This window comes from Hippopotamus amphibius, chromosome 13 (assembly GCF_030028045.1).
Source record: "Hippopotamus amphibius kiboko isolate mHipAmp2 chromosome 13, mHipAmp2.hap2, whole genome shotgun sequence".
Classification (NCBI taxonomy): Eukaryota; Metazoa; Chordata; class Mammalia; order Artiodactyla; family Hippopotamidae; genus Hippopotamus; species Hippopotamus amphibius.
The window spans coordinates 18,701,487-18,720,915 of NC_080198.1; the positions used below are offsets into that span (position 1 = coordinate 18,701,487).

General features: G+C 42.0%; 1 protein-coding gene across 7 annotated transcripts in view; it reads left to right on the forward strand.

Annotated features, from left to right (window-relative positions):
• FOXP1 (forkhead box P1) overlaps positions 1-19,429 on the forward strand; it is a 595,386-nt gene that overhangs the window by 216,513 nt on the left and 359,444 nt on the right. For 6 of the 7 annotated variants that reach the window (XM_057705386.1, XM_057705388.1, XM_057705387.1 and 3 more), the window contains one exon: positions 5,212-5,307. The exons of the other annotated variant lie outside the window; for it this stretch is intronic. The gene's annotated coding sequence lies outside the window, so the exon portion shown is untranslated. The remainder of the gene's footprint in view (positions 1-5,211; positions 5,308-19,429) is intronic. 7 annotated transcript variants of the gene reach the window in all.

A 19,429-nucleotide genomic window follows, 5' to 3' on the forward strand; every position in this document is an offset into this window, starting at 1 on the left:
GTTACTTTCCTACTGCAGTGACAGAGTGGAAGAGTTGCCACAGAGAATGTACCAGCTGCAAAAGCTGCAGAGTCTAAAATATTCACTGCCTGGCCCTTTCCGGAAAAAGGTTGCCAACCCTTGTTCTGAAATATGACCAAAAGCCTTATATATAGTTAACAGTCATCACATTAAGAATGTAAACATGTCTAAAACATTGATTTCTCAACAATTAATATGGTCTCAACATGCATTTGTTTTGTTTTTTAAAATGTGGCTTTTTTTTTTTTTTTTTTAATCACCGAGAACATCTGCGACACATCCCCTTTGTTGCTGGCTTTTCAAAACCTCTACAGAAGTTTCTGACATTCTACCCCCTGTATTGTCACTTGACACTTTTTCCTCACGCTTTTCATTGAAAATGCTGTATTACATTTTAAAGCACATCATGGACTTTTTTCTTTTATAAGCAACCACCAAAATATTTGATTTAGAAGTAAGCATTTTCTGTAAAATCTGGATATGAAAAGCCAAGAGGCATTCAAATAAGAAGACGTCCACTGGATCTGCACTCCCTGGCATTGGCTCACATCTCACTCCTTAGAGGCTCAGGGTTCTCATTCATAAAGTGGGAACTGGACCGCCTCAGAGGGCCACGTGAAGAAGAGGCGAGGAAAGATACACCTGAGCTGTTTTAGGAACCCCTTAGCTGCCTTTCCCCTTTCTCCCCCCAGCTTACTTAGAGGAGCAAACAATCACAACGGTAACTCACCTTCCGGGATTTTCCCAAATTTCCAAATTTATGTACGGTGTTCCCGAAATTCAAGTATAACTTTGGAGCCAGGTTGAAATTAGAAAGGTCTGCATATTCGGGTGAAAGATACTGGCAGTTGTCACAAACATTCCTGAGTCTCGGAGGCATCACTTAGTGCAGGTGTGTTTGTGAGGCAGCTCCGTCTAGTGGCAGGTGGGGAACAGGTGTGGTGATCTGCCCCACGTGGTGTTTCACGGACCTTGGCTCAGTGCACCCAGTGACTCCAGCATCTTGCAGGACGTGGAGTTCTGCCCTGGACCTCTGGGCCCACAACCAAGTGAAGAGAGAGGGCATTAGGGATGGTTCAGGAGGCTTCTGGGTCAGGATGAAAGTAACATATCCACTTCCATCTATTTGGCCAGAACTTGGCCACAAGGACCCACCCAACTGGAAATACATCCCAGCTGTACACCCAACAAGTAAGAGATTTGATGAACATTTAGCCAGTCTTTGCCGCAGACTAACCACATCTTCTCGGGTTATTCTGGAGGACACATGCTTACCCAGGCATGAACTGCACAGAGATGCCAGTCATCTGAGAACCTGTCTTTAACAGGTACCCGTGTAAGTAGCATTTGGTGACAGTAATGCTGGGTAGAGACAATCTGTATACGTGTTTAAATGCATTTTTTTAAATTTTTTAATTTATTTTTGGCTGTGTTGGGTCTTTGTTGCTGTGCACGGGCTTTCCTTTAGTTGCAGCAAGCAGGGGACTGCTCCTTGCTGCAGTGTGTGCACTTCTCATTGCAGTGGCTTCTCCTGTTGTGGAGCACGGGCTGTAGGCTCGTGGGCTTCAGTAGTTGCAGCATGCAGCCTTAGTACTTGTGCCTCGCAGGCTCTAGAACACAGCTCCGCGGCATGTGGCATCTTCCCGGACCAGGGATTGAACCCATGTCCCTTGCAATGGCAGGCGGATTCTTATCCACTGCACCACCAGGAAGCTCCCTAAATGTATTTTTAAAATTAGCCTGTGATCTGAATCTGCCTCTTGCATGTTGTGCGCCATTTACATGCTTTGGCATTCTAAAATCACAGATCTATCATAGAGTAAGTTTAGAGATACATGCTTAAGAAATGTTGCATTCAGTGACATTTTCATGCTCGAAGTGGTCTACATGGCCCCAGATTTATTTTGCTGTTCTGGAAAAGCAGAAGTCATACACAGTACTGAGTGGGATTTTTATCCACGAGGGCAGATAGAACATTTGTTGAAATACTACCATCGTCATTTAATTCAAAGTGCACATCTTACAATGAACCACATCAGGACCATTTTCAGTTTCTCAATACCTCTCATGGAGCTAAGCACACCTTTTTTTAAGTTATTCATTTTAAATTATGATTATATGAATATTTTAGGATTATAATCACCATTAAATGAAGGACAAAATTTATCATACCAAAATAGAAATTTAATTTAAAGTAGAAAGAACTTGATTGCAAGGGTTAGTAGACTAGAAACAACACATATAAGAGTATATTAACACTTTTAACAAGACCCTCAGTAATACAGATTTACAATAGATTTGGAAAAAACACAGTTGCATTCAGTCATATTTGTGAAGATCGTATTTGAGGGAATCTCATCAAAGATGAGACTTTCGTAAGATTGAAAAAACACACTAAAGCAAAACAAACCTTTTGGTCATTCCATGGAAAAACTAACTTCAAAAGAAATCTTTATTCAGTATCGTAAAGTTGGTGAAGTTTATTTGAGATATGAGTTGCTCTGGACCTTAAGGTGATCCTGTGCTTTGGTCAAGAGTCAAGATTGTACATGGCCGTAGGGGATAAAAAATATCCCTTTCACTTTTCTTGATATTCACAGCATTTCCTACTACCTGTCACTTTGTCTTTGATGAAATTTGAGGCCGAAAACAAGTTGACAAGGATGGTTCTCCAATCAGCTGTTCCTCATTTTTTCTCGGGTGCTCCTTTGTTCTACTCGAGTTGAGATTTACTATTCATGAACCACATTTTAATCAGTGACCATATCCGACAAATGGAAGCTAAGCGCTGGTTAGTATGTTGAAAATAAACACGAGGGCTCTCATTAATGTCGCTGTCTGAATAATTAGTTGAGCATCGTGTACCGAGCGGCGGCGAAAGCAAGCTGGCTTCTGCCTGGAACGACAGGCTGACAGCCACGTCCTGGAGTGTGGTCATTAGTGTGCCCCACCATCAATGTCATGTTCCTGTGTCAAATTAGTTAGTGTCCCCTTAGGAGAGAAGCCGGACCTGCAAATTATCCTCCCACATCCCTGGAAATTGTGTTTGCGAAACCCGCGATCAAGTGTGGGCAAATTATTAACACAGCTCATAAATTAACTAGTTTACAGGCTTATAACATTTTACAAGTAGATAATAAAGGGCAGAAAAGTTTTCCAATTGCTTTGCCCTGACGTGAGGGCTGTGATCTGCCGTCGTTTCCTGGAGGAGCCCAGCTGATAGATTTTGAAGAGGAGCAAACACATGGAGTGTCAGAACGAATGTTTGGAAGATGTAGACTCTGAAAGGAAGCTAGGGTAAATCCACTGGAAACAATGTAATTATCTTGGTTGTCTCATTGCTCTGCTAAGTCCATGACAATGTCCTCTTTCTTGTGGTGGCAGTTGCTCATTAATGAGGTCACCAATTAAGTTTGAACTTTGCCAACTGAAATTATCTGGAAAAATATTTTAGATGCATCCTTATCGTGCTCTTAAGCTGCCCTGTTAAAGGCGAATAATGCTAACACAGCACGTTACACTCATATGAGATGACGATTCTTAAGCCGTGACATGTTTGACAAACAGGTGACACATCGATAACTGATATCTAGAAAACAGAGTGTGGACCACACTGTGCTGAGTTTCTCTCTTATCAAGAAAAGGCACCCACTGAGAGCACCACCACTTAACTCTCTTCTGAGTCCTGGTAGACAGACAGCCCACATAGTTTCCGGAGATACATGACTATTCAAAGCATAAGACTTCGTACATCTCCTTTTCGGTTTCAACTTCTCTGATTAGATTAGAAGACACGTACATGCACGGAGTTTTGTCTGAGTTTACTGTTGCAAAGGAACACCACCACCGCCCCCCTGCCATGGGAAGAGGTCATGTGTTTTGTGCATCCTGTAGTTCCATTTCCCCATCTCACAGCGGGTCCCTTCTGTGTCTTCAGGGCTATTACAGGTGTCATTATCATCTCAAGGGTCTAAGCAGAAGAGGCCTGGTATGTAAAACCTTGCTACTGACTGCTGTTCACAAAAACTTTCTGAAACTGCTTGAGGATGCGCTGACTTGTCTGTCAGCAACTTCAACTTACTTGGCATTGGATTTGGTAAATACTTATAACCCAACTAAGCCGTGGAAACGCACAGCCTCAGCACACAAGAGCACGTGCACAGGCTGCCTGTTTGCATGCGAGGGCTGTGTCACAGCCTCCTTCTGCAGTTGAAATGCAGTGGAAAAAGGACTGTAACCTTTGGCAAGGAAGATTTTGTGCTTGGCTGACAGGGGAGATAGCTTGTCTTTTTTTTCTTTTAATAAAGTACCCGTGTATGTGTGTGCACAAACGTTCGCGTGTATATTTTCTCTGGTCGCTGCTACTAGACACATTGAGGGAGACTAAAGACCAAAACCCGAAGGAAAATCTTCACCGGGACTCAGGGATCATTTTACCCTTATTTCTCAGGATGAGATAACATTGTAGTTCTGAGAAGTTATCCAAAATGAGAAATATTGGAATTTAAAGGAACCAGACTTCCTAAGTGAATGGCAGTGCCTTCAAGAGTGGCAGTTTTACTTGCCTCTGTAACGTTTCACATCTTTCTACTATAATTCTGTAGGACCGAACTCACATTATGAGCTGCACGGAGTGCTGATTCTAGAAAAGAAAGGACAAAATAGATGCTTAGATACAGATTGACACAATTATATATTGAATGTAAAAGTAGTGTGTCCACAGGGAAGACTTACGGCTTACCTTTTTTTAAGGACTTTTATTGCGATATGATTGACATACAATAAAAAGCATGTATTTGAAGTGTACAATTTGATTCTTTCTTTCTTCTTAGTAACGTATATATGGCAATCCCAATCTCCCAATTCATCCCACCCCAATCCCCCTCCCCCCCACTTCCCCCCCCCCCGGTGTCCATATGTTTATTCTCTACATATGTGTCTCTGTTTCTGCCTTGCAAACTGGTTGATCTGTACCATTTTTCTACATTCTGCATATGTGCATTAACATACAATATTTGTTTTTTCTCTTTCTGACTTACTTCACTCTGTATGACCGTCTCTAAGTCCATCCGCATCTCTACACATGTCCCAGTTTCATTCCTTTTTGTGGCTGAGTAATGCGAATATGTTACTTTTGAAGCATCACAGTTTGTTGCTTCGCTTAACCTCTTCTGTTCTTTTTGCTTTCAGTGTCCCTCTGTGTGTTGCAGTCCTGCGGCATTATGCATGCCCCCAACCAGTGACCTCCAGACTTTTTATGGCTGTGCGACACGTTAAAAGTTCAGGGTGAGTGGAAAACAATGCTCGTATTGTGTACCGATTGAAAATTGCCATCCGCCTTTGCAGGTGACATGATACTGGCTGTGGTAATCCCTCGGAAGATAGTGGAATGCCTCATTATCAAGCATGAGTCCCAAAGCCAGCAGGAATGGGTTTATTGCCTTCCACCATAGCTTTATGGCTTTTCAGAGTAGAATTCGTAACTTGAATCCTATCTGTGGAAAGGTGATCTAATGAAGGGCAGGTAAACTTTGTCTCTAAAGGGCCAGATGGTAAATATTGTTAACCTCACAGACCATAAAGCCTCCTCTGCAACTAGTCATCTCTGCTGATGTAGCACAAAAATAGCCATAGACAATAGGTAAACAAATGGGCGTGACTGCATTCTGAAAAAACTTCAGTTGCAATAATAGGTAGTGGGCCATATCTGGGCTAAAGGCCGTAATTTGTGGACCCCTGATTTAATGCATCAGAGGGGGACAAATGACCTGGAATCTCACTGGGCAGCAGTCTCTTTGATGTTGAGCAAACCATATATGAAGAAGAAACGGGAATTAAAAAAAACTCATGCCCTTACTAGTGAGGTAGGAGTAGGCTGTAGTTGTAAGGATGAAACAAGATATAATGTAGAGGAAAGCACTTTGAAAATTTTGAAGCTCCTCAGAAATGTAATGGATGCTCTATACCATTATTCTGGCTCACCTAGTGGAATATACCTCCTTCACCCTTTTAATCACATCGGGCTTTCATGAGCTAAATGAGTGTGAGGGAAAGCTCTTTTGTTTTCTAAGTCATGTGGTTTGTCTGTACATTCCTTCTGTTTTACAGTTGATGGACAAGCTGTTGAAATGTCTCTTTAATATCAAATATGGATGAAGGGCTATACGGAGAGATTATGGCAGGCTAAAGATCAAATGCCAATGAAGAACTATTAAATTTCTTTTAATCATCAGATTCTGAGAGAGTTTTCAGATCTTCCACCTTTAAAATAGGCCTTAGTAAATAATAATGCTTTGGATGTCTACAAGTGTGTTTGAATTTCACAAGTTTTGCATGTCAAAACATAGAGACAGGTTCAGCAAATATGCTTCCGTGGACTAGTGGTACTAATTAAGAAGGAAGGTCATACTTAAACAGCTTCGTGAATAGAGGGGGAATCAGAATCCCAATTCATGAATTTTCTAAGTTTTTTTTTTTTCTGACAAGAAATAGTAGGATAGTCTTTAGATATGTTTTCCTGTCTTTTTATCGTTTAAGAACTATTTTCTGGTAACAGAGATGACACTACATAAGTTTAAAATAATTAGTTGAGTATTCAAGTATCTCTTGCATAATGGATGTCTGGGTGAGAGCAATTTGTGCTTTCTATCTTTGTGATCTGCCTGCCTGTTGAAATGTTGCTTCATTTTCAAGGTCACATTATGGCTGCTGGCTCTCCAGCCATTGCTTCTGCATCCTGAAAGGAAGCAGCTAAAGTATAAGGAACAAAAAGAGTAGTCCTCCAAACTGAGGAAGTCCTCTTTAAAGAACTTTCCCTGAAGTCTTGTTCAATGGCTTCTAGCCACTCCTAATATAAGGGCATCTGGGAATTGGATCCTTAGACTTGAGAAATTTGATGTCCCAAATAAATTCTAGGTTCTGGTAGTAGTAATGAAGAAAAGACGTATGGTTATTGAGCAGCAGTTGTGGTTACTTACATGAAATCATGCGATCCATTTTTCTTCCATGTCTAATTTGTATTTCTTTTGATGAATGCCTTCTTTCTTCCATTGATTTGTGTGTATAACATCTTATTTGAATTTTACATGTTGGAATTTCAGCTTATTGAATTTTCAGCAGAGATACATATCTCAGTAAATATTTTAGGACCATAATATTCTTACTGAAAGTGCCACAGCAAATCTGAGAAAGAAATTTCTGTCTCAAGAGAGCTGTCAAGCAAATTTAAACTCCCAAATTTGTGAATGGATTTTCTCGCCTCTGGATGGAAGGTTTTGTTAAAGCCTGAGTACTAGCATGAGGTCCTAGGATATGCAGGCCCACACCCAATTGTCTTCTTCCCAGTATGTGTGAGGGCTGCCACTGATGCCTTTGTGCTGTCCATCAGTGACTGGACAGTGCTCTCTACCCTGCATCTCTGATTTTCTCTTCCCCATATGTCTGCTGACAGCTTACCTCGAAGGGTGGAGGAGACAAGTGAGTCGCTCTGGTCCAATTTCTCTATTCCAGATTGGCCTGTACTTTGTTGTTGTGAAAATTACCATCTCACAGGATGAGACTTCCCTTTACTTCATAATATTGTCTCTGCCTATACCAGCCTGTGAGAGATGCTCACGAAACGTGGTAGCTGATGCATTCCCAGGCGTGTCTTGAATGCCTGCTGCAGATATAGGATAGCAGTGTGGGTAAGAGTGTCTGCGTTGAAGTTAAGTCAGTTCATGCAAATTCCACCTTTTCCATTTACTGGCTGAGTGTCCCTGGGTAAGTTATTTAACCTTTCTGGGCCATGGCCGCCTCATCTGGGAAATGGGGATACAAATAGAAGCTAGATTCCTATAAAGAATTACTGAGATGATGCTTGTAAAGAGCTTAGCACAGTTCCTGGTAGGTAATAAATGACAGCATTGTACCACGCACCCTGGGTGATGTGCTGGAGATTCCTGTCTTGGAGGAGTTTTTACCATCCTCTGGCTGGTTCACTGGTTGTTGTTTTACTGGTGACAATGCATATTTCACAATCCATTGCTTCTTGCCTGGTTGGAGGTTTAAGTAAAGTCCTGGGAGGCAGCTTTAATGCCCGTCTTCAAGGACACTGCAGCCACGTATACAGCTGGACAGCCCATCTAACAGGACTTAGATCTCTAGGTCCCATTTTGACGATTTCCCCTGAGAGGCGTGCAGTTCTTTTTTTATTCCGTTTTTTTACTTACTCAGACAATGGGCCTGCCGAGCAAGCAGAATTCACTAACTGCTTTCAAGTTGGTATTGCTGATGATAATCTGAAACTCAGGATTTCACTCATGCAGGCTGATGCTACACGAGGTGGGTCTCGCCCTGCTTCATCCCAGTCCCTGCCTCTGTGCTGAGTTTGCAAAGCAGCCCCTGGTCCCCCACATGTCCTCTTGGGACTGGCCTTCAAAGAACAGTGTCGTCTGCAAACAGAAGCTGCTGCGTGACTGTGGCAGAGATTGTCAGCTGTGCTCATGGACGGCCCCGTTGGCAATGTGTCCCAGAGACCGAGAAGCCTTGGTGACCGCTTGACCATGGCTGTCTGTTGGGTAGTGGACTCTGTGGAAGTAGTGGCTCGAAGTAGTGGCTCTTTTTCAGGAGACTCTTGGAAACTAATTTTTGCTCTATAGTTTCAAATATTTTATTTAGACACTATTACCGTGCTCAGATGCCGTACAATCTCCCTGGCCTGTGGACCGTGGGATTCTCTGCCTGGAACAATTTCTGTACATGACAGAGCTAACCCCTTCTCATCCTCTATTATTCAATTCAAATATCACCTTCTTGGGGTGGCCTTCCCTGACTACCCACATTAAAGATTATTTCCCTTGTCCCCCTTCTTGCTCTTAGCCATCCAAGTGTTTTGTCTGTTTCATTTACTGCAGCTTCTGTCACTTTCTGGATATACCTGTTTACCAGGTAGTAAGCAAGGGGCAGGTCTGTCTGATTCAGTGCTGCTTCCTCATGGCTGACAGTGCCCAGTGCAGGCTGGCAGTCAGTATTTGTTGAAGCAGTCAGAGGACATTTGGCATTTCCCTGTGAATTTCTGTATTTCACGGTACTAAGAGGACTGCATCTTGGTGAGCGAGTAAAAAAAGAAATAAAACAATTCATATCACCTTTAGTATAGGAATAGAATCTGGCCCGTGGGTTTTCCCTGGAAAGCTTCCTCTCTACATTGTGCAAATAGATACTCTGTGTGTCCCATCTGGAAAGGGTTATACACCACCTTCCCCATGTAGACAGAATCATTTGCCATTTGGTCCTAAAACTTACAGTGGGTGGGACAACTTAATTAAGGACGTTGGATTCCAAGCCCAAATCCCAGCACTCTCACTCTCTGGTTCTTTGTTCTTGGACAAATTACTTTCTCTCTTCCGTCCTCAGTTTACTTACCTGAGGCAGGGGAAACGGCGTGACCTAAAGAAGCCCATAGTGTTCGTGCAAGCACTAAGTGAGATGATGTGTGTACAGCGCTTTGCACAGGATCTGGAACAGGATAATGATGCTATTGATTTAGAAAGATCATCAGAAGGGTATTGGGAACCACACGGACAAAACTCATAACGCACTTTCTTGCGACCTTCATTTTAAAGGAGGTGAAGATGGCGAAGAGCCTTGATGCCCTGTTACATGAGCTCATTTCATACACGGAATTACCTTTAAAAAGTGCAAAATGAGCAAGCAGTGGGATAACCTGTGTTGCAATTGTTGTCGATATGTTGACTGTTGGATGTGAGGGATCTGTTTCAGAGAAGGCCAGTTAGGAACCTCAAACGCGGGGATGGCTCAGTGTTTGGAGCCCAACCCACATCCAGAAACACCTCGCGAACTTGGGGTTCAGGGTCCTGCACTGTCCTTATGCCGCCTGCCTGGGGAGACATTTCATCCTTAAGTCATCAGAGCTTATTTGATTTCCTGCCTCACAATAGACCATGTCTTAAGTTGCCTGGAAATTCTAATTTTAAAAAAATTAGGGACTTCCCTGGTGGCCCAGCAGTTAGGACTCCACGCTCCCAAGGCAGGGGGCCCAGGTTCGATCCTTGGTCAGGGAACTAGATCCCTCATGCATGCCTCAACTGGGAGCCTGAATGCCTCAACCAAAGTTCCTGCATACCGCAACTGAAAAAAAAAAAAGATCCCGTGTGCTGCAACTAAAGACCTGGACCAGCCAAATAAATAAATAAATATTAAAAAAAAAAAATCGTACCGTTGTTGTGTTGGTCTTGAAAATTTACATACCTCTTTTTTGAAAGAAAATTCAAGTCTGTATGGATTGAAAGGAGGTAGATACAAATATCTTTCAGTGTGAACTCTGACTTCTGTCACCTGCTTAAGGCAGAGGGTCTGTTACGGTTGCAATGTTGTGTTCCTTTGTGCCTGGTTGAACTATGCTGCTCATTGTGTACCTGCTGTGTGAAAGCCGCAGCACAGGGAAGGACTTGTCTCTCCCTCTCTCTATCCCACAGCTTTTGGTGGTAAAAAATGAAATATATCAAGTCACATACTCTCATTGATGTGATTTATGAAAGAGCTAGGGTTATCTAAGAAATTAAAAGGCCATTAATTTTTGTTGATTTATAATTTGTACCCTCAACTTATTTTAAAAACGAGCATGGCTAAAATATAGTTTAGGGCATCACATTTGGTTTTTAATACCTTTTTAGAAACAAAAAAGCTAAGGATTCAGGAAAAACTTTTATTAGGCTCATAACAGCCTTCAGAGTGGCAAGGACCCCGCTTTTTTCCATCTCTAAAAAATATGCAACACCCCTGTATCCAAATACCATTTCAGAAGCTAAACGATAATCACGAAAGAGGAAACAGATCTGTGTAATGGGAGACTTGGTTCGTGTTGTTTACACGGGAAGCCTGATAACCTGGATCAGCCCTCGTGCAGCCGTCTTCTCAGTATCCTGATGCCTGAGCATCAGCGGCAAAGATTAGGAGCGTTCCGAGGAGTTTTCTCTGCTGTTTCGAAATATTGCTGCGTTGTCTGGGTCCAGTTCAGTGCACCTCTCAGGGCCAGATGAGTCTGGTTACCATGTGCTGGGGCTTGAATCTCTCAGTGACGCCTCTTACGGACCATCAGTTAACCTTCACCCTGGGTGTTCGCATCGAGAGAGGCGTGCCTCGTCTTCGTCCCTTTCTGTCCCAGATCACTCGTTACCGGTGACATACATCCTTGCCTCCACTTCTAGCCCACTTTTTAAACATGATAATTTTTTAAAAATTCTCCTAGAATAAAGCCTGCATAGACTTCTTGGTTTTCTATGGTCGTATGTGCCTAAAAGAACTTGCATTTCATGTTACCACCGATCCGTGTGTGGGTAGTGTCCCTCTTCTCCCTTCCAAGTAATGAGAGAGTAAAGTAGAATTCTCAAAACTCATGAAAAACCTAGTCCTGAGAGAGTCCAAAAACCAGCAGTGAAGAGAAACACTCTAGTTTGTGAAAAGTCTACTCTGTAATAGCTGCTTTTACTGGAAGTTTATGTATTAACTCACAAAAACTATACGATGGATATGATTCTAAAAAGTCCACTTTACAGATGAGGAAACTGAGACATAGTGTCTCAGACTTCTCTGCTCATTATAAGTGGAGCTGGGATTTGAACCCAGCCACTCTTCCTCTGGTGCCATGGCTCCTAACCAGAGCACCATGTTGTTTTCACTGGCTAAGCATCTTCCTAGGGTGTTGATCTGCAAGCATGGTTTTGTGTGAACATTCGTTTTTCACTCTGGGGCTGCTTGTGCGCTGTGTGTTGAGACTTTATACTTCAGTGGCGTCTAACCGGCTCTGTTTGATCTTAGTAGCCTTTTTCAAATGCTTTAATTCTTTTTGCTAGTACAAGAGCTATGGGAAATAAAAGTATGTCCCGATGTGATTTGGAACAAGGACAGCCACTTAATTGGTGTTCCTCGGTCTCTAGTTGGACGTGCCTGTTAAGACATTTTCTCTAGATCTTTGAGTCATTTTTCTCTGGTACATTATTCTAATTAACCTCATCTCTGCAGCCCTCATTTTACTTCATGTTAGCCTGTGACCACTCAACGATTGATTTGTTCCACTCAATCACCTGTGTGGAAAAGTGTGGCAGGCGAGAAGGTCCCCTTCCCAAAGCAGCAGTCCTGTACCTGGGGCATTTTCCCAACAAGCAGGTTCAGAATGTTTCTTTAGTTCTTGAGATGCGTACACCTGGAAGCCTTTTTTATTTATTGGAGGGAAAACCTGGGTAACAGATCTTAGAGGTAACTCTGGCTAACAGAGTTCGAAAGTCTTTGGTTTCTTGGTCAATAGGATTCCAGATTCATAAGCCGTATGCCAAGGACTCTGACCTTCAAAAATAAAAATAATAGGTTTTTTAAAAAGTAGTAAAATATTTGGCTTGAGAAAAAATATATAAAAGCCAGTTGCAAAAAACCAACAAATAAGCAGTTTTTACTTAAGGAGTTGGAAGTATCCGTATCTTCTTGTTAACACAAACAGCAGGCCATTTTTAGTGTGTCTGGGCCTTAAAATACTGAGCCCACTATTTGGTAGGTCTCTTGGGTGACTTGTGACCAGCTTGGGCATAAAGAGGAATGGATTGGCCGATGATGCGGAAAAGTTGGCTGGTAGAGTGAGTTTCAGGGGCATATGGGGGCTGGGCTCATATCACGCTGTTAAGTCTTGGTCTCAGTCTCTTGGTCGTGTCACGCTCTGTGTTGGATTCATTCACTGAGTTGTGGACCAGGTCGTTGCAAGATAACCGTGCGTCACTCTGCTTTTGTAGCAACTCCAGCAGAAAGGAATCTTCGTCTGCGAGTTCTAGCAGCTCTCAGAGAATTTGAATCTTCCTGGTTCTGTGACTGGTCCCTTGTGTGCCATGTGCCTGTCACGGAAACAGTCTCTGGGGCTGGGGCAGGGTGGGGTGGTGGGAGGCGTGAAGCACATGCTCGTCAAGAGTGGTGAATGACCTTTGACCTGCACAAGACAATGGAAAGTGGGTGAAAGGGGTGCTGGTTTCAGAAGAAAGGGACAGAATTCTAGGAAGAAAGAGTGCGCATATATATCCCATAAGGCACTGTACCTTTTTTTTTTGGGGGGGGGAGGGAACAAAGGCCCCTTTTTATTTCGTAATAATTTCAAACTTATGGAGAAGTTGTAAGAGTAATCAAGGAACTCCCCAAAAGGAGCTCTGCCTAGGTTCAACATTTCAGTCCTTGGCTTTATCATTTCTTACCGATCTACCTATGGAATATGTGTACACACACATGTCTGTACTTATACGTAATTTCTTTGCAAAACCATTTGAGAGTTGATTGCAGATGTCATAACCTTTTATTCCTAAATAAATCAACAGGTTTTTCCTAAGAACAAGAACATTCTCTCACATAACCACAGTACAGTGATCCAAATTAGGAAATAATGCTGATACAGTACTAATAAAATATAGTGTAAACCTCAGTCCCTGTTCAGATTTCATCCAGTTGTCCCAATCATGTCCTTTATAACTATTTTTTCCTGATCCAGGATTGCTCAGACAGGCACTGTACTTGATGCACAGTAAAGATATAGGATTACAGAGTTGGAAGGAATCTTTAAATATCATGTAGCCCAGCTACCCAGGACTGAGTGTCACTGGAGATGTTCCCCTTTGAGTTGTATGCCTAATACTTGGACATCTCCAGTGACATTCACAACAATGAAGTGGATTTTGCCTCAAAAATACTACCATGCCTCTGTCCTCAAGGAGCCTGAGCTTCATTCACTGCTGTACTCCTTGTATCTGTCCTTCTGTCCAACCATCCGCCAACCATCTGTCACTGTTGTAGGTCTTTGATTTCAACATACTGACATCTACAAGGTGGACAGAAAGGTCGATTATATTACAGTGATAGAGGAGCTACATGAATACTGATGGATTACCCAGGAATATATGAGGTTTGGGAGGGGGCACTGGAGGAGAGAGATTGGAAAGCTTCACAGAAGCAGTGAGATCTGGTTGGGACCCTGAAGGATGAATAGGAGTTGCCAGGTGGCCAAGGGCAAAATGATCAGATTGGTGGACTCTCTCTTCTAGGATTAAACCCTACACTTGGGCTTGGATTTGAATTACCTAGGAAAAGGGGCTTATAAAATAGCTTCGCCCCGTTGAAAACTACACGTCTTTTAGGCCATACCAGTGATGTTGGTGATGGGAAAGTCGGCCGCCGAGGGAAGATTTCTGTACAGGCTAGCCATGTGGCATCTTTCAAGTCACCCCGGTTGCCTTTCTCCCACTAAGTACACAGTGAATGAATGAATGAAGCTTCTGTGGGTAAACTTCTGGTGAGTTAAATTAGAGAAGTGTTAATAACACTTCTCTAAGAATTTTGAAAGGATCGGATATTGTTTGTTTTATTCATACCTTCTTGTGGGCAAAAATATTCTGAACTTCAGTGTTTGAATCTGTTACCTAAAGATAAAAATAGTACCTTCCTAAGGGGTAGGGTTCCTGTGAAGAATAAACATACTGATCCATATGAAACACTGAATATGGCACCTAGGAAGCCCTTAATGAATGTCACTTATTATCCGAGGGTGTCTATGATTTTTTACCCCATAGATTGTCAAAGTCTTCAAAAAAGTAACTTATTGTATCAGTGACTAATACATAGCCGATCTGAAAATATTTTTCCATATACCCTGAATGTAATATTTTTATTTTCACATATTACTTCTTTTATAAAAATTAAGGATATTAAAGATGGTAAGATTTAGCAAAGAACTTTAACTCCACATGCTTTTAATGCTTCCCTGAATTAATAATTTTCATGTCCATCATATTTTCTCCTTGGCCCACAATTCATCCCATATTTGGATCTTGGCAAATGATGACTTGGTTAATTAGGCAGTCTGTTAACTCTGATTACTAAGTTATAACAGATCAGTGTGGAAGCATCACTGTGCAATTTGGATTAAAAGGCTCTTCATTTTATCAAAACAAATTTACATGTAGGGATAAGTATGTTGAAATGCATTAGGTTAAAATGATGCATTTCGTCAAGAAAATTTTAAAAGGATAAAGAATTATTTCCTCCTGCTAAGTTATTTTTTTATTATGACATTCATCACATTATCTTTCACTAGGAATAGACTTAAAAGCTTGGAATTTTCTTTTAAAGCTTGAAAATTATAGCTGATTTAATCCCTCTATTATACAAATATGATGGATGCATTGCATCTTTATTTAAGCATAATTTACTGTAGCGACACATGGTTATATTCCAATTCTGACCACTGTGGCCTCTGATACTGGACTTCCTTGTGGAAATGAATCTTGATTGTGTTGGGGGGCGGAATTAGTGGGTTACATTAAGGCTCGCTCTCTTTCACAGCTGAAGGCATTGACAGTTATTAAATAAGATTGGGCCTCTGTGGTCCTTTCTCTTTCTTGTTTAATGATTCATCATCACTTAAGGGCAGTTGGAGTAGAAAACCTTGCGTGCTTACTCCATCTCCATCTCTGCCTGCCTTCTTTCCTTTCCTAGCACATAACACTGAGCCTTCGTGCAAAACGAACAAAGTAAAGAGAAGAATAATTGTCCAGATTCAGTGAACCCTGACATTTGTGTGAATTTCCCCTCAAGATTCTATAGAGGTCAGTAGCATTCAGAAGATGGCACCTTACCCTTCACTCTCTCCCCGCTCAACACACAGACCCACATGTGCACATGCGCGCACACACACACTGAACTCAGTAGCGGGCACGGAGGAGGTGCTGAATAGGTGTTTGTTGAAGACCAATTGGTGGGAAAGTTGAAACACTGACAGCCTCCCACCCTCAAGCTCCCAGGCTGCTCTTAGAGCCAGTCCAACTCCTGGGACTGTCCGATACTTGCAGCCATGAGAATAAATGGAGCTGATGAAGTTAATATTTATTTTTTCAATAAGCTTACTGAAGTCTGACCTTTATGAATTGCTGTGTTCTAGTTCCATGGGAAATAGAGCCAGAGAGGGAAAATAGTTTTCACATTCAGTGAATTTAGTCGCTTGTTGATTGGTCACATCGAGGTGACCATAGGTCAGAAATCGGAAACCTTAGTTCTTTAACTTGATTCAGTGAAAGCATCTAGTTTATGCAAAACTAGCTTTTTTAAGGCTGGAAGACCCTCTGACTTTATAGACAGAGCAGAACTTTGCTTCACTCAAAATGGAAGTTGGGTTTTTATGAATTTGATTATTTTCTCTTAATTGGGAACATTTAGTAATAATTATAGGTGACACTCATTTTGGAGGGGCTTGTGGTTGTTCAAAGGTAAAGTAATGTTTTGAGCTCCAGTTTGACAGATTTGAGTGACAGTCAGCCTGAATAATTCAGTTCCCCTACCTCCCCATTCCTTCCAAAAGAACGAACCAAATAAGGAATTTTTAAAAACCCAAACCATTCTGGAGTATATGAATTTTTAGTCATTTTCAGAAGAGTTAGTTTGACAGAGAGACGTCCTCTGGGACTTTTATGTGTGAGGTAAACCCATTGGAACATTAATTTCTTTCTTTTAATGGGGCGTTAGTTAAATAATACATGTATTATAATAATAAATTGCCAATAGAGTAGGAGAACCTTCTGGAAAACGGCTGCCTAAGGAATGAGATAAGAAGTGAAGTCGTATTTTTTATTATTTTTATTTATTTATTTATTTATTTATTTATTTATTTATTTATTTATTTATTTTCGGCTGCATTGGGTCTTCGTTACTGCAAGTGGGCTTTCTCTAATTGTGGCAAGTGGGGGCTACTCTTCCTCGTGGTGCACGGGCTCAGTGCGGTGGCTTCTCTCGTTGTGGAGTACGGACCTCAGTAGTTGTGGTGCATGGACTCAGTAGTGGCGTGTGGGCTTCGTTGCTCCACAGCATGTGGGATCTTCCTGGATCAGGGACCAAACCCCTGCCCCCTACATTGGAAGCATGGAGTCTTAAACACTGGATCACCAGGGAGGTCCCAGTTGTGTTTCCAAGTATCCCTTAAGACAGAACATTCTTACCACACATCAGTGGTCCCCAAGAAGTCTTAATGGCCACGTCAGGGAACTTTCTCAATTAAGTGCTTCTTTAATAAATAGGTCTGTGGGCAGAAGCAAGCAGCCTTATTGGAAGGTTGGGTACTGTGACTCTATGGTTTTATTAATTACATTTATTCCTTTAAAAGGACCCTGGATGAAAACAGCCACCCCTTCTGTGGTCATGGTTAGCAGATGTTTACCGTAATTCTTTGCTCGGTGAAAAAAAATGCCTCTTCCACCCAACAAAAACAGCCACGTTTGCTTGGCTAAATCAGAGCTTTGGCGCTTGGGTCTTACTTTATATATCATGGCTCCAGTCACACAACCTTTCCAAGTGTGAGGCTTAGGTCACTCCCTCCAACATCTGCAGGAGCGCCTTGCTCACAGTGATCTATTATGTGAGCGCTTAATTCTTATACTGTTTTTGGCGTTCGCCCTTCCTCATTGAAACCAATATCCTATATGCAAGGCTCTCTTTGTTTTTCTTGTAGAGGTATGCTCACCCCTCCTTAATTTTTAAAGGTTTCACCTATGTCTGATGGCCATTTTTGTGAGGATTTTGAGCATAGAAATAAAGGCAAGGTTCGCCTTCTCCATCTGCGAGCTTGGATTTTCCTGGGCTCTCTCTGAAGTAAAAGGCATCTCCTTGTCTCATATTTTTTGTTTGAAAAGCATCTTTTCTTATTGCACTTTGGGCCTACTTAACCGCCTAACTCCTTTTTTTTTTTCTTTTTTCTTGCCAATTCCTGTTTTTTACAAGCACTAAGTGATCATGAGCCTTTAGATTGTCCCTGCCTACACCTGCCGTTTGTGGTTCTAATAGGTATTTCAGAAGCAGCCCCCTCATCTGTCCTGAATTTCCACACTAAAGAATGCCTCTTGCTCTTCAGCAGTGCTGAAAGGAAATACAACAGCACAACTTTGCTTTTCTTGGGAAGCTCCTCCCTCTGGAATGGAGAACTCTGGGTGGCTCTTCTTATTTTGTCTCCATCGCCAAAATAAGCAGGGAACTTGCATAACACCAGGGTAGGAAAAAAGAAGTAATTTTAAGGGAAACATATGTTCATATTGAGAAAAAGGGAGTTAGAACTGGACAGAGGACAGAGGCCCACAATGCTAAAGACATCTTCTTTTGAATTCCGGTCGGAAACCAGGTTTTGATCATCTGGGTATATTTTATAAAATAAAAAAGTTGCTTCTGCACATCCCCAAGCCTTTGATCCAGTTAAAAATAAATCTTGAGATTTGGAAACCAAGGCTTATAGGTTAGTTAATTGATGTATGTGTTACTTGGAATAGGTCAAGTCTTGTATTTGTGAAATTATTTTCCTATGATCTTAGTTAACACTAAACGATTTCCTTGGAGATCACTTGGTTTGAGGTGCTTGCCCTAAGCTGAAACCAGTGCCAAAACTAGCCTAATAGGATTCTTATTTGGTCTGACTTTAGGAGCAGGGAAGAGACATCCGAGTATTAAAATGAACCAAGGATATCTACTCTAGCTGTTTGGCTGATTAGTGGACGTATTATTTGTCCTTTTAAGCGATTCCAAATAAGGTCTGTTGATAGAAACAGAGCAGACACTTTAGTGTTTCAGACTGTGGGTGGCAGGTTTTGAAAATGCAGCTAATTTGCAAAAAGAAAAAAGTGTAGGAAAAAAAAAGAGAAAGAACAAAAAGAAAATCTTTAAAGTTTCTGTTTCATCCATTCTCAAGGTTTGAAAATTTCAAAGCTGGAGGAAAATCCAGTGAGGTTTTTCTTTCCTTATTGTAAATTAAACATGAGTGTCCTTAAAATATGGCTGTGAAGGAGGTATGGCCCCAGAGCATTGTGGGTGCTGGCATATGCCTGCAGTGCCAAAGCCAGAGGGATCTTGGATGGGCTCACACAAACAGTTGACAGGAGCGTGAATAGCCCCCAGGTTGGAGAGCCTTGATGGTGCCTGGAACTGACTGTTTTTATGTGCACTTCTTTCTCACGTACACAAAAGTGCATCCAAACAGAAGCCGAGTCACAACCTATTTTTTTTTTTTTTTTATTAATTTTATTGGCTTTGTTGGGTCTTTTTTGCTGTGCGCGGGCTTTCTTTACAGTTGCAGTGAGTGGGCGCTACTCTTCATTGTGGTGCATGGGCTCCTCATTGCTGTGGCTTCTCTTGTGGAGCACGGGCTCTAGGCACGTGGGCTTCAGTAGCTGCAGCACATGGCCTCAGTAGTTGTGGCTCACGGGCTCTATAAAGCGCAGGCTCAAGAGGTGTGGCTCACGGGCTTAGTTGCTCCATGGCATGTGGGATCTTCCTGGTGCAGGGCTCGAACCCGTGTCCCCTGCATTGGTAGGCGGATTCTCAACCACTGTGCCACCTAGGAAGCCCAAGT